The sequence below is a fragment of the Manis pentadactyla genome, chromosome 15 (genome assembly GCF_030020395.1).
Source record: "Manis pentadactyla isolate mManPen7 chromosome 15, mManPen7.hap1, whole genome shotgun sequence".
Taxonomy (NCBI): domain Eukaryota; kingdom Metazoa; phylum Chordata; class Mammalia; order Pholidota; family Manidae; genus Manis; species Manis pentadactyla.
Window position 1 is genome coordinate 45671270 of NC_080033.1, and position 15806 is coordinate 45687075.

At 41.7% G+C, this 15806-nt stretch overlaps 1 protein-coding gene across 1 annotated transcript in view; it reads left to right on the forward strand.

Annotated features, from left to right (window-relative positions):
* Positions 1-14191: 14191 nt before the first annotated feature.
* Positions 14192-15806, forward strand: part of LOC118910198 (nuclear pore complex protein Nup93-like) — a 53377-nt gene continuing 51762 nt past the window's right edge. The window contains exon 1 of the mRNA XM_057492732.1: positions 14192-14290. The gene's annotated coding sequence lies outside the window, so the exon portion shown is untranslated. The remainder of the gene's footprint in view (positions 14291-15806) is intronic.

Sequence of the window (15806 nt, forward strand, 5' to 3'; positions counted from 1 at the left end):
CTCTCTTCCAAAAAGACTTTTGCACTCCAACACTTTCTCTACATCCTTATCAACACTTGTTATTTATATATTTATTTATATAGTAGCCATCCTAATGGGTGTGAGGTGGTATCTCAAGATAGTTTTGATTTGCATTTCCCTAATGATGAGTGATGTTAAGCTTCTTTTCATGTCCTTACTGGCCATTTGTATATCCTCCCTCTTTTTCTTTGTCCTTTAAAAGTTTGATTATGATGTGTTTTGGTGTAGGTCTCTAACTTCTTCTTACTTGGAGTTTGTTGAATTTCTTGGATGTTTATAGCCATGTCTTTCATCAAATTTGGGATTTCAGCCATTATTTCTTTAAATATTCTCTCTGCCCCTTTCTTTCTTTTCTCCTTCTGGGACCCCCACAGTGTATATGTCAGTCCTCTTGATGGAGTCCCACAGGTACTTTAGGCTCCATTCCTTTTTCGGTAATATTTTTTCTCTCTGTTCCTCAGACTGGATAATATCCATCATTCCATCTTCAAACTCACTGATTCTTTCTTCTATCTGCTTAAATCTGCCTTTGAATCCCTGTAGTGAATTTTTAATTTCAATTATTGTACATTTCAGAATTTGAGAATTCTGAGTTTCAGAGTAAGCCCCAGAATTTCTCGGGGACAATTTCTATTCATTTTTTTTTCCCTTTGAATGGGCCATAGTTTTCTGTTTCTTTGAATGCTTTGTGTATTTTGCTGAAGATTGCATACTTGAAAATAGTAATGTAGTAACTCTGCAAATCAGATTCTCCCCCTTCCCCAGGGTTTGCTGTTTTTTGCTTTTGTTTTGGTTGTTTTTGTTTGTTTGATTGCTGCAGGCTGTCTCTGAGCCAAGGATAATCCTGAGGTGTAAACTTAGCACCTTCTTAAGACTTTTCTGAGTCTTTGCCTTTCCTTGGGTACATGTGGTCACTTTCTAATTTTCTCCATATATGCAGTTGTTTTGAATGTCCTAGTATTTAATGTCTGGGTCCCAAAGGGGGAAAAAGAAAAATGAAGTGGGGGTGCAAAATAGAGTGCTGGCTCTTTAAATCCCCTGGCATCACTTCCACCCTGGTGGAGGGGCTTGCAAGAATCAGGGACGGTGCAACAACTATGGCTGCTCCTCTCTTTGTACCTCTGATGTCAGGAGCAGCAACCAGTGATCAGAGCACAGATCCCTGATATTTGGAAAAAATGGTCCTTTTTGGCCCACCCTGGCTCCCACCACTGTGCAAGCTGCGCCAGGAGTAGATGCACAATGGCCTGCCACATGGTTGAAGGTGGGGGTGGGCATCTAATACTGTGCTAAGTGCTGAAATCAAGTAAAATTAACTTCAATTTACCATCCAACCCTTCCCTTGGAAGTGGCAAGCCTTAAGACTCAATCTAGAGTTCAAAATTGTTACATCAGACAGATACTGTCCAGGCAATTGTCTAGGTGGGGAGAGAGAATTCCTATGCACCAATTCCACTTCTGAGTGTATACACAAAAGAATTGAAATATATCTCCCAGAATCTTCACTCTACAACCTTTTGGACACTTGGTACTGCCAATTTTTAAATACAGCCATTTTCTCAACTTCATTAGTAATCAGAGAAATGAAAATTTAAACCACAAGAGATATGCTACACATCTATTAGAGGGGCTCAACTAAGGAAAAAAAAATCTGACAATACTAAGTATTAGTGAAATTTGGTGCAAGAGGAACTCTTAGACATCGCTGGTGGGAATGTAATATGGCGTAATCATTTTAGAAAATAATTTGGAAATTTTATAAACTTGACATATATATGTATATATAACTTTAGACATATAAATATTCCATTCCTATATATTTTCCCGAGAAATAAAATATATATTCATGCAAAAACCTGTACATGAATGTTTATAAATAGTTTTATTCATAATAATAAAAAACTAGAGAGAACAGAAATATCCATAAAAATGAATGGATAAATAAAATGTAGTTTATCTATCAATTAGAAGGAATGAACTTCAGATACATGCATCCACATGGATGAATATTTAAAAACATTAATCTGAGATAAAGAAGCCAGACCCAAAAGATATGGTATGATTCCATTTACGTAAAATTCTAGAACAGGCAAAACTAAGTTATACTGACAAAAAGCAGATCGGTGTTTCCTGAGGTGTATGCTGCAGGACCAAGACGAGACTGACTGCAGAGGAAGATGAGGGAGATTTTTAGTATGATGGGAATACCCCACATCTTGATGGTGAGGATGCAATACATTTATTAAACACATCTAAGCATACTCTTCAAAAAGGTGCATTTATGGAAGGAAATTGTACTTCATGAAAAATGTAGTTATTCTAGCCTGATGGCTGTGTAGTGGTTTTTCATTGTGGATTTAATTTTCATCACACCTATGACTCATGATGTTGAGCACCTTCCATATATTTCTTGCTATTTGGATATTGTACCAGTTAGGGTTCTCAGAAGGCAAGCTGAAACTCAGGAGAGCTTATAGTAGTTCCAGTCCCAGTCCAACAGCCTCAAGTCCCAGGATGAGCCAGTGTTTCAGTTCTAGTCTGAAGGCAGGAAGAAAACCAATGTCCAAGCTTGAAGGTAGTCAGTTCTCTCTTGCTCAGCTTCTGTTCTATTTATGACTTCAACTTAATAGATGGACCCACCCACATTACGAAGGGCAATGTTCTTTAGTCAGTCTCGTGATTCAAATATTAATCTTACAGAGAAACACCCTCAGACACACATCAGAATAATGTTTGACCACATATCTTGGCACCCTGTGGCCAGTCAAGGTTGAAATATAAAATTAACCATCACAGATATCCTGTTTTGTGAAGTATTTATTCAAGTCTTCATCCATTTCTAATTGGGTTATCTTTCTTTTTGATTTACACGAGTTTTTTTGTTTTTGTTTTTGTTTTTTTATTGAAGGGTAGTTGACACACAGTATTACATTACATTAGTTTCAGGTGTACAACACAGTGATTCAACATTTATATACATGATAATTTTAGGTACCAGTTATCACCATACCAAGTTGTTACAATATTTTGACTATATTCCTTATGTCATACATTACATCCCAGTTACATATTTATTTTGCAATTGGAAGAGTGTACTTTGTTTTTTTTTGTGAGGTCATCTTTCATATTTATTGATCAAATGGCTGTTAACAACAATAAAATTCTGTATAGGGGAGTCAATGCTCAATGCACAATCATTAATCCACCCCAAGCCTAATTTTCGTCAGTCTCCAATCTTCTGAAGCATAACAAACAAGTTCTTACATGGAGAACAAATTCTTACATAGTGAATAAGTTACATGGTGAACAGTACAACGGCAGTCATCACAGAAACTTTCGGTTTTGATCACGCATTATGAACTATAAACAGTCAGTTCAAATATGAATACTCATTTGATTTTTATACTTGATTTATATGTGGATACCACATTTCTCTCTTTATTATTATTATTTTAAATAAAATGCTGCAGTGGTAGGTAGATACAAGATAAAGGTAGAAAACATAGTTTAGTGTTGTAAGAGAGCAAACGTAGATGATCAGGTGTGTGCCTGTAGACTATGTGTTAATCCAAACTAGACATGGGCAATAAAACATCCACGTATGCAGGAGATTTCTCTCAGAACAGGGGGGGTGAGGTTCTAAGCCTCACCTCTGTTGATCCCCAATTTCTCACCTGATGGCCCCCCTGCGACTGTGCCTGCCTTAGGCTGTTCCTCCCTTGAGGAATCTTACCCGTCTCTGGCTAACCAGTCATCTTCCGGGGCAAATACAGGGAAATGTAAAGTTGGTAAGTGAGAGAGAAGCCTTATTGTTTGAAAAGGTTAGCTTTTTACTTCTTTGCATATTTATGCCCTGTGGCTTCTATGCCCAGCGTTTGTCTTGAGGAATCTTTACCACTTGGAAGAATTATGATACTCGGTAAATTAGATATGAGGCACGAATTCTATTTAAGGGTTGTAATTAGGAACGAAGAAGAAAAGCTATAGAAGTAGCAGGCAGAAGAAAACATGGGAAGATTGATTATTTCTTTGACATAACATCTTGTAGAGTAACTTCAGCATGGATAGGTTTTAAACTACTGATTAAATTGTGCACACACATTAACATAATAGGAGTATAGTTATATAACCAAAGCATACCTGTAATTACCAGCCATCTCCAGTGAAACCAAGAAAACCAGTTAGGCACCTTAGGCTTTTGTGAAAACTTATCTATGATATGGTGGATATTGTCCAACTGAACTTGAACAGTCTGAGAGAAATCACACAAATTAAAACAACCCATTCCTGGGGACTGTTCACATCCCATATGTTCTTTTAACAGTAAATAGTCTGTAGTTGTAAGATTAGGAGCGCTACAATTTGCACTTCTCCTAATTCTTGGTTGAGTTCCAACAGTACAGATCCAGTCAACTTTGTTGTTTTACTGTATGCACAGGCCAGCTTAGGTATCTCCTTCCTCATTCCCATAGCAAGTCCAGGAAATGCTGGGATGAGTGCATCTACAGCTGTAGCAGTGCGTGGATCTTTGTTGGGGTTTTTTGATGATCATCTTCTGGCATGAGTCTTCCAGAGAGTGCTGATGTTGGAAGTTCTTTTTCATATCGTGTCTTAGTTCATTTTTGGGGTAGCCCAATTAGGCTTTGATCCTCTGTATAAACACAAACAGACCCTTTGCCTACACTTTTATATGCCCTTTATACCCTTGTGTAGAACTCATTGAAGGTCACCACACAGCAACTGCCTTTTTTGTTTTTTTTGGTATCATTAATCTACACTTACATGACGAATATTATGTTTACTAGGCTCTCCCCTATACCAGGTTCCCCCTATAAACCCCGTTACAGTCACTGTCCATCAGCATAGCAAAATGTTGTAGAATCACTACTTGCCTTCTCTGTGTTGTACAGCCCTCCCCTTTCTCCCACCCCCCATACATGCTAATCTTAATAACCCCCTTCTTCTCCCCCGCCTTATCCCTCCCTACCCACCCATCCTCCCCAGTCCCTTTCCCTTTGGTACCTGTTAGTCCATTCTTGAGTTCTGTGATTCTGCTGCTGTTTTGTTCCTTCAGTTTTTCCTTTGTTCTTATATTCCACAGATGAGGGAAATCATTTGGAATTTCTCTTTCTCCGCTTGGCTTGTTTCACTGAGCATAATACCCTCCAGCTCCATCCATGTTGCAGCAAATGGTAGGATTTGTCCTTTTCTTATGGCTGAGTAGTATTCCATTGTGTATATGTACCACATCTTCTTTATCCATTCATCTATCGATGGACATTTAGGTTGCTTCCAATTCTTGGCTATTGTAAATAGTGCTGCGATAAACACAGGGGAGCACTGGTCTTTCTCATACTTGATTGCTGCATTCTTAGGGTAAATTCCTAGGAGTGGAATTCCTGGGTCAAATGGTAAGTCTGTTTTGAGCATTTTGATGTACCTCCATACTGCTTTCCACAATGGTTAAACTAATTTACGTTCCCACCAGCAGTGTAGGAGGGTTCCCCTTTCTCCACAGCCTCGCCAACATTTGTTGTTGTTTGTCTTTTGGATGGCAGCCATCCTTACTGGTGTGACGTGATACCTCATTGTGGTTTTAATTTGCATTTCTCTGATAATTAGCGATGTGGAGCATCTTTTCATGTGTCTGTTGGCCATCTGTATTTCTTATTTGGAGAACTGTCTGTTCAGTTCCTCTGCCCATTTTTTAATTGAGTTATTTGTTTTTTTGTTTGTTGAGGCATGTGAGCTCTTTATATATTCTGGACGTCAAGCCTTTATCGGATCTGTCATTTTCAAATATATTCTCAAATACTGTAGGGTTCCTTTTTGTTCTATTGATGGTGTCTTTTGCTGTACAGATGCTTTTCAGCTTAATATAGTCCCACTTGTTCATTTTTGCTGTTGTTTTCCTTGCCCGGGGAGATATGTTCAAGGAGAGGTCACTCATGTTTATGTCTAAGAGGTTTTTGCCTATGTTTTCTTCTAAGAGTTTTATGGTTTCATGGCTTACATTCAGGTCTTTGATCCATTTTGAGATTACTTTTGTATATGGGGTTAGACAATGGTCCAGTTTCATTACCCTACATGTAGCTGTCCAGTTTTGCCAGCACCATCTGTTGAAAAGACTGTCATTTCACCATTGTATGTCCATGGCCCCTTTATCAAATATTAATTGACCATATATGTCTGGGTTAAGGAGAATGAGTATTATGTCTTCCCTGTATGTCTGATAAAATTCCGAGGTAAATCCATCTGGCCCGGGGGTTTTGTTCTTGGGTAGTTTTTTGATTACCGCTTCAATTTCGTTGCTGGTAATTGGTCTGTTTAGATTTTCTGTTTCTTTCTGGGTCAGTCTTGGAAGGTTGTATTTTTCTAGGAAGTTGTCCATTTCTCCTAGGTTTCCCAGCTTGTTAGTATATAGGTTTTCATAGTATTCTCTAATAATTCCTTGTATTTCTGTGGGGTCCGTCGTGATTTTTCCTTCCTCGTTTCTGATACTGTTGATTTGTGTTGACTCTCTTTTCCTCTTAATAAGTCTGGCTAGAGGCTTATCTATTTTGTTTATTTTCTCGAAGAACCAGCTCTTGGTTTCATTAATTTTTGCTATTGTTTTATTCTTCTCAATTTTATTTATTTCTTCTGTGATCTTTATTATGTCCCTCGTTCTGCTGACCTTAGGCCTCATTTGTTCTTCTTTTTCCAATTTCGATAATTGTGACATTAGACCATTCATTTGGGATTGTTCTACCTTTTTTAAATATGCTTGGATTGCTATATACTTTCCTCTTAAGACTGCTTTTGCTGTGTCCCACAGAAGTTGGGGCTTAGTGTTGTTGTTGTCATTTGTTTCCATATATTGCTGGATCTCCATTTTGATTTGGTCATTGATCCATTGATTATTTAGGAATGTGTTGTTAAGCTTCCATGTGTTTGTGAGCCTTTTTGCTTTCTTTGTACAGTTTATTTCTAGTTTTATGCCTTTGTGGTCTGAAAAGTTGGTTGGTAGGATTTCAATCTTTTGGAATTTTCTGAGGCTCTTTTGGTGGCCTAGTATGTGGTCTATTCTGGAGAATGTTCCATGTGCACTTGAGAAGAATGTGTATCCTGTTGCTTTTGGATGTAGAGTTCTACAGATGTCTATTAGGTCCATCTGCTTTACTGTGTTGTTCAATGCTTCCGTGTCCTTACTTATTTTCTGCCCGGTGGGTCTATCCTTTGGGGTGAGTGGTGTGTTGAAGTCTCCTAGAATGAATGCATTGCAATCTATTTCCCCCTTTAGTTCTGTTAGTATTTGTTTCACATATGCCGAGGGTCCTGTGTTGGGTGCATATATATTTAGAATGGTTATATCCTCTTGTTGGACTGAGCCCTTTACCATTATGTAGTGTCCTTCTTTATCTCTTGTTACTTTCTTTGTTTTGAAGTCTATTTTGTCTGATATTAGTACTGCAAACCCTGCTTTCTTCTCGCTGTTGTTTGCCTGAAATATGTTTTTCCATCCCTTGACTTTTAGTCTGTACATGTCTTTGGGTTTGAGGTGTGTTTCTTGTAAGCAGTATATAGATGAGTCTTGCTTTTTTATCCATTCTATTACTCTGTGTCTTTTGATTGGTGCATTCAGTCCATTAACATTTATGGTGACTATTGAAAGATATGTACTTATTGCCATTGCAGGATTTAAATTCGTGGTTACCAAAGGTTCAAGGTTAGCCTCTTTAGTATCTTACTGCCTAACTTAGCTCGCTTATTGAGCTGTTATATACACTGTCTGGAGATTCTTTTCTTCTCTCCCTTCTTGTTCCTCCTCCTCGATTCTTCATATGTTGGGTGTTTTGTGCTGTGCTCTTTCTAGGAGTGCTCCCATCTAGAGCAGTCCCTGGAAGATGTTCTGTAGAGGTGGTTTGTGGGAAGCAAATTCCCTCAGCTTTTGTTTGTCTGGGAATTATTTAATCCTACCATCATATTTGAATGATAGTCGTGCTGGATACAGTATCCATGGTTCAATGCCCTTCTGTATCATTGCATTAAATATATCATGCCATTCTCTTCTGGCCTGTAGGGTTTCTGTCAAGAAGTCTGATGTTAGCCTGATGGGTTTTCCTTTATAGGTGACCTTTTTCTCTCTAGCTGCCTTTAAAACTCTTTCCTTGTCCTTGATCTTTGCCATTTTAATTATTATGTGTCTTGGTGTTGTCCTCCTTGGATCCTTTCTGTTGGGGGTTCTGTGTATTTCCGTGGTCTGTTCAAGTATTTCCTCCCCCAGTTTGGGGAAGTTTTCAGCAATTATTTCTTCCAAGATACTTTCCATCCCTTTTCCTCTCTCTTCTTCTTCTGGTACCCCTATAATATGCATATTGTTCCTTTTGAATTGATCACACAGTTCTCTTAATATTGTTTCATTCCTGTAGATCCTTTTATCTCTATGTCAGCTTCTATGCGTTCCTCTTCTCTGGTTTCAATTCCATCAATGGCCTCTTGTATCCTATCCGTTCTGCTTATAAACCCTTCCAGAGTTTGTTTCATTTCTGCGATCTCCTTTCTGGCATCTGTGATCTCTTTCCGGACTTCATCCCATTTTTCTTGCATATTTCTCTGCATCTCTGTCAGCATGTTTATGATTCTTATTTTGAATTCTTTGTCAGGAAGACTGGTTAGGTCTGTCTCCTTCTCTGGTGTTGTCTCTGTGATCTTTGTCTGCCTGTAGCTTTGCCTTTTCATGGTGATAGGAATAGTCTGCAGAACTGGGACGAGTGACGGCTGGAAGGACTTCCTTTCTTGTTGGTTTGTGGCCCTCCTCTCCTGGGAGAACAGCGGCCTCTAGTGGCTTGTGCTGTGTTCTGTGCGCAGACAGGGCTTCTGCTTCCTGCCCTGCTGCTATGGGGTTAATCTCCGCTGTTGCTGTGGGCATGGCCTGGCTCGGGCAGCTGTTCCAAAGTGGTGGATTCGTGTTGGAGGGGGAGGGGCTGGGAGGCTATTTATCGCCGTAAGGGGCCTCCGTGTTCCCTGCAGCCCAGGAGATTAGGGTGCCCAGAGATCCCCGGATTCCCTACCTCTGGATTAAGTGTCCCGCCCTGCCCCTTTAAGACTTCCAAAAAGCACCCGCCAAAACAAAACGACCACAAAAAAAATAATAATAAAATTTTTTTAATTAAATAATTAAATAAATAATGGCCACTCGTTTTTCTTTATTCTCCAGCACCAGTCTCAGACATCTGCTCACCGGTCTTGCTGCCCTGTTTCCCTAGTATTGGGGTCCCTACCCCTTTAAGACTTCCAAAAAGCGCTCGGCAAAACAAAAGAGAAAAAAAAATGGCCGCTCGCTTTTCTTATGTCCTCTGGCGCCAGGCCTCCGGTACCCGCTCAGTGTTCTTGCTGCCCTGTTTCCCTAGTATCCAGGGCCCCCCGCGCACGCACTGTGTCTGCGCTGTGGCTCGGATGGCGGGGGCTGGGTGTTCGGCAGCCCTGGGCTCCGTCTCCCTCCCGCTCTGCCTGCTCTTCTCCCACCGGGAGCTCGGGGGAGGGGTGCTCGGGTCCCGCCGTGCCAGGGCTTGTATCTTACCCCCTTTACGAGGCACTGGGTTCTCGCAGGTGTGGATGTGGTCTGGATGTTTTCCTGTGTCCTCTGGTCTTTATTCTTGGAAGAGTTGTCTTTGTTATATTTTCATAGATATATGTGGTTTTGGGAGGAGATTTCCGCTGCTCTACTCACGCCGCCATCTTGGCTCCCTCCCTCGGGAGTTTTTAAATATATTCTGGATATAATCTTCAGATAGATCGATTGCAAATTTTTTTCTAACACTTGCCTTTTCACTCTCAATGGTGTCTTTTCATTACAGTTAGTGTTTTGTTGTATCTTAAGAAATACTTGCCAATCCCCAGGTCATGAATTCTACTCTCTTGTCTTTTAGAGCTTTATTGTGCTTTCTTTTCTCATTCAGCTCTATAATCAATCTGGAATTTATTTTTTGTATGTTGTGTGAGGTAGGGATGGATGTAATCCCCAGCTCCCACAATAAATTCAATATCACTTATTGAAAATATCATCCTTTGCCCTCACCCATATTGAGTCACTTTTTTCATAAATCAGGTAACCATATAAATGTGAATTCACTTTTAGATCTCTATTCTGTTTAATTTTTCTATTTTCCTTGTGCTAGTATCATTCTTTTCAAATTACTATAGCTTTAAATAAGTCTTGATACGTGGAAGTATAAGTCACCCTTCTCACTTAATCTTCTTTAGGAATGTCTAGAAGGAATATTTTTGGCCTTGTGCATTTTCAGATGAGCTTACTGTAAGATAAATTCTAGCCGGAATAAACAGGCAAAGAGAGGCAACAAAGGGCCAGGTAATTTATTTAAATACCCCCCCCCCCCCGTGAGGTTCTGTGGCCTTCTTGCCAGAGGCCAGAGAAGTCACACCCAGTTAGGAAGGTGGGGCGCTTATAAGGAATTAGGAGGGGGAGGAGTGGGCAAGCTATCCTAAGGGGTGTTGAGAGGTATGATTGGCTAAAGGTGACATAATAGTCAACTAGAAACTTTTTTCTTTCCAAGAGGGAGGAGGCTGACATCCGGGTCTTAGTTGGCACATCAGGATGGAATTCAGGGAGAGCTGTCCCCTTTCCACATACGGCATGGACTTTGGGGTCTGGTCTGTTCTCCCCCTATGGCATCTCTCTGTTCTGTTTGCAGGTCCTTGTTTTTCCTTTCTCCAGCCTAATAGTTACAATCAGCTTGTTATTTTCTATTAAAATTTTTGCTGGATTATGATTGCAATTGCATTGAACCTATAGATCACTGTGCGTAAAATTGCACTATTTCCAGAATCTCTCACCTGGCTTTAGTGCATCTCCGTAAAATGGGAGTTTCAAGGGGCTGGAGAGGAGTAGACCGCCTCCATATCAATAGGTAATTACAAGGGCAATAGAGGGCTTATCTGGACTGGAGAGGTTGGGTGGGGGCTTGTTGACTGCCACCTGGTTGCCTTGTGGGGAAGCAGAAGTGGACGACTGCTTGTAAGAAATAAACTTTATTTCTCCTTCTGACTGATTTTAGTTTCAAAGGTATTTTGCCCTAGGATTTTCCCCTGGAGTTACAATCACTTTAGGGAGAATTCACATCGCTATAATATTGTGTCTTCAATTCAAAACATGGTATATCCCTACATTTATTTACGCCTTTTATCAGCCTCAGTAGTTTTGTAGTATCAAGATCTTACATGTCTTTTCATGAAGTTTGTTCCTATTTATATATTTTTAATGCTGTTAAAAAGAAATACACAGGCCCAACATGGTGTCACTTCTGCTAGGCCAAGTCACAAAAACAGGGCCTAATACTTAAACCCAATTACAGGTTCAACCTCCCCCAGAAATACAGTCAGGAATTTTCTGATCAGCATCATTGATAAAATAATCTGTCACATGAGCTTTCTCCATCTTCCATAAAAGAAGACAGACTAATCTACAATATAAGGCCCCCTGCTTTTCCCCCTAAGAGAAAGTGACCTTGCCTGAAACAATACCTTCTTTTCTTCTGTGACTAGCATTTTCCCCACCTTCCTGTCTATAAAAACTATGTTTTGTACAATTCTTCGGAGTAGCTCCTTACTTGCTAGAGGGAATGCTGACCAGATTCATGATTTGCTTAAAAAAGCCAGTTAGATCTTGAAATGTACTTGGATGAACTTTGATTTTTAACAATGTTAATCTAATTTACATCATTAAAACATTTTCATTTTCTTATTAGTTTTTGCTAATATATAGAGTAGAATTTATATATATCAATCTGGTATTTTACAACCTTGCCAAATTCATTGATTAATTTTAATATTTTATCTGTAGATTATTTGGATTTTCTTCCTTAAATATTTGAAAGAATTCACCAGTGAAGGCATCTGGGTTTGGTGTTTTTGGTTTTGTGTGTTACTTTTCTTTTGGTGGGAGCTAAGGGCATACTCTGAAATCTTGTCTGTCCAGAGGCCTTGACATTTGTTGATCCTTCATGTCTTACATGGCTGCTCCTTCATTGATTCAGTTACCTGCTCAAATGCCACCTCCTCAGAGAGGTCCTCCATGACTGTCCCAGCTAAATTACACCCACTCCTCTCAACAACCATTTCCTTTTTTTCCATAGACTTATCATCCCTAAATTAACTCTCCCCAAAATTTATTTATACGTTTGTTGCTGATCTTCCCTGTTAGAATGTGAGCTCCACAAGGAGAGCTGTCAGTCTCATTCCCCTCTGACTCTTCAGTGCTTGGCATACAGCAGGTACCCAATAAATATTTTTAAAGTGATTAAATGAATGAAAGGAAGCCAAATGGATGCCCTTTGACATGACAAAGCTCCCAGAACACGAGAGCAATGATGAAAAGTGTTCATCATTGAGCCTCACCATGTTAATGTTAAAAACTGTCTAGGATCTCAATCAGACTTAGCATAGAAAGAAAACCTGCAATATAATCCTATAGTCTCTGCCAAGTTACAATGTCATTTTGAAACAAAGTGTAATGGACATAAAAATAAGACTTTCTCAGCTTCTGCCTTTGTAAATGTAACAGTTTAATGTTATTTTTTAAATTTATAGAACGAAATGTAATATGATGCTGAAAACTTTCTTCTTAACAGTGTTGAAACTACCATTTTACATTCCATGTGAGAGACAAACACATTCACTTGGGAAAAGCTTCCTGAATTCTGCCCTACTGATGTTGGGTTCAAGTAATACCTACATCCTCAGGATTTTTTTGATTGCAAGTGACAGAAAACCCAACTGAAATTAAGCAAAAAGTTTTTTTTTCCCTTCATGCAATGGAACATTTTAGGGATAGGGATACCTTTAGCTTGGTCCAGCTCACAGTGTCATTGGATTCTAGCCTCTCTGTCACTATATTGCTCTTCTGTAATGGCTTTGTTCCCAGGCAGGTCCTTCCCCTATGATTAGTAGACAAACAAAAATTTAAAAGGTTAATTTTCGGGAGTGAAACATCTTAACTCTACTGAGTTACAGACCCATCCCTGAACCAGCCACAGTGGCCAGGGCACTGCAGAACTCTGATTGGCTAGGCCTGAGTCACATGCCACCAATGAAAACACTGAGACTAAGAGTAGGGGCGGAATGGGTCCCCAAAGGGACAATAGCAGATGTCCACTAGAGATCTGCTGTCTGCTAATACAGTCTAGTGTACTGAATGCACATTCCATGTATTTAATGAATTAATCTGAACAGGAAAAACATCTGAAAGTGCTACGATTTAACCAGACAAGAGTTCAAAAGTTTGCATTTGTTTCAGATGATCATTCAAGTAAAGACAAAAAAAGTAAACATGTATTTGGCAAGTACAAAAGACATGGAAAATGTGTTTTATCTATAAGGCTCTACCAATAATTTCCTTCTAAAAAAGGGTTGCATTGTTGAAACGTCTTTGGATACCAACAGGACTAAATGGGGGAAGGTAAGGATTCCCTGTTGTATCCCAGGGCCCTTTGAAGTAGGAAGGAGTGTGCAATTCCGCAACTTAGGGAGAGGGGTCTGGTCTTACAGGACCTCTGGGAGCATATCTGAGAACAACTCTCAGACAAAGGCGTTTGGAAGATTCTGAGCTCCGTTAAAAGTGAAAACTTCTAAACTGTGTAATTAATTGAAACAGCTCCACAAATCACACTGCTACACAACCTCGTCATTAAGTAAAACAAAGTCCTGTCTGTGGCATTTGCAAGGCTTTCTCGTCGTTCATATGTCAGCTCAGACGTCACCTCCTCAGAGGGGCCTTCCCCGACCACGCAAACATTCTTTCTCCCATCACCTATATTTTTCATCACAGTCATCCTTACAAACTGGCAATTATTTATTATATTTCGTTTCCCCCATCAGCCTGAGAACTGCATTAGGGCAGGAATCTAGGGCGCCTAGAATAGTACCTGGCGCTAGGATGGCGCTCAACGGAGGGTGAGAAATCCGCTCAGGCAACTGTGCAGACGTCCCTGCGGAGCCGACTCCAACCACACGGAATTGTGCGGGGCTGTGGCTGCTGGTGTGCCGGGAGTGACCGCTCAGCTGGAGGACCCGCCCCTGAGCACGCCCTCGGGCCCGCCCGCATCCGAGTTCTCTTCCGCGTGTCTCCATAAAGTTCATTTCGCGCCCCGCCGCGCGGCGGCTTCTGGGAAGGCTGGCCATGGCCAATGAGGAGGCGGGAATGAGGGGCGGGAGAAGTGGACGCCAAGTTGTCCTGCCGGGACGTGGGTGGCCTAGACGGCTTTAGTGCCAGGTAAGGGGGTATCTGGCCGCGTCCCTATGCCCAGGTCTTGTCCTTGAACCCGCGGCACCGCGGCTGGTCGGATTCCGGTCCTCCCGCCCGGAGCCATGCTGCTCGCACTTCCGTTCTCCTTGTGGCAGCCAGGCACGCCTGAAGCCCGCGACCTAGCGCCCTGTCGAACCGTCCCCCACTAGAGCGTCGGGCTGTGCCCTGCGTGTGCCCCCCGTCTGCCCTCGTTCTGCGGGCGAAGCCTTGGCGTCCGGGCTCTGCCCCTCCCCAGCTATAGCGTTAGGCCGCGGGGCGCCACGCCCCCACCTCGGCCCTGCCCTGCAAGCCCATCCTTGGCTGGATCGGAGCCCCCTCACCGCTGCAGCCCTCCGAGGCCTGATACCTTTCTGACTGAGCCCTCGAGCTCGCTCGCCCCCTTGTGGGTACACCTTTAAGGGAGCGGTTGTCCCTCGAGGGAAGGGGTCTTTGGGTTGAGGGTGACGACTCGGCGAGCCTTGCCCAACCCTCGGCCTGCCTCCTGTACTGGCTTCCCGGGGAATGCCCCTCCCCATGCGAGGAGATGCTGGTGATTACAACCTGGAGGTGGCCTGCACTTTCTCTGGGCTCACAGCATCCCATCCTCGGCAAAGGCAATGCCCAAGTTTATGGGCTCTCGTTTTAAAAGACTACAGGGCCGACTGCAGGAGTCTTTGGACAAAGTTTGTACGACCCATTCACAGAGCCGCTGGTCCTGGTTTGCCCGTCTGTCAGGTGTGAGGAGTTTTTCTCTTTTTTTTGTTTTGGCTGAAAAGTCTCAGTAGGAGCAAAGGTCGCCTATTGTATCTTCTCTGTGGAGTCTTGGCAGTGTGTCCTTGGGGATAGTAGCTTTTATCTTTCAACTATTCTTTGTGAATTTGTGTTTGGGAAGTTTTCCTTTTCCATTCATGGTGATCTCATTGAAGTTTATAGTTTTAAGTACTCCCATGTTAGGCTATCAGATCCGCCATTCTATCTCCAGCCTCTCCCTTGACCTATATCCAGCTGCCTACTTAGCATCTCTGTTGGGATGACTGATGGGAAGTCAGACTGAACATGTCGAGATAGGGCTGGGAAGCTACCTCCATCTCCCTTCCCAAAGTGCACTTGCTGCTTTTCTCATCTCAGTAATGTGAAAGGCTCTGGCCTATAACCTTGGAGGCCCCCTTGACTGCTCTCTCTCTCCCTTCACATCCAGTGCTTGCCACCCTGGGCCAGTGCTCACCACCTCTTTCGTGGTTTATCAAAACAGTTTCCCATCTGGTCTCCCTGCTTCTGCCCTGGCCCCTGTTTTCAGCATGGCGGTTAGAAGGATCTCTCTAAAATACAGGTCAGATCATATCACTCCTTTAGTCAGAAGACCCTCCAACTTGTCTCCATCTCATATAAAGACAAACTCTTTATAGTGAGCTGTGTCCCACTGTTACTTTCTCTTTCATGTTCTGCTCCTCTCCTTCCACATGTCATGCATGCTCTGGCCTCAGCGCCTTTGTGCTTGCAGTTC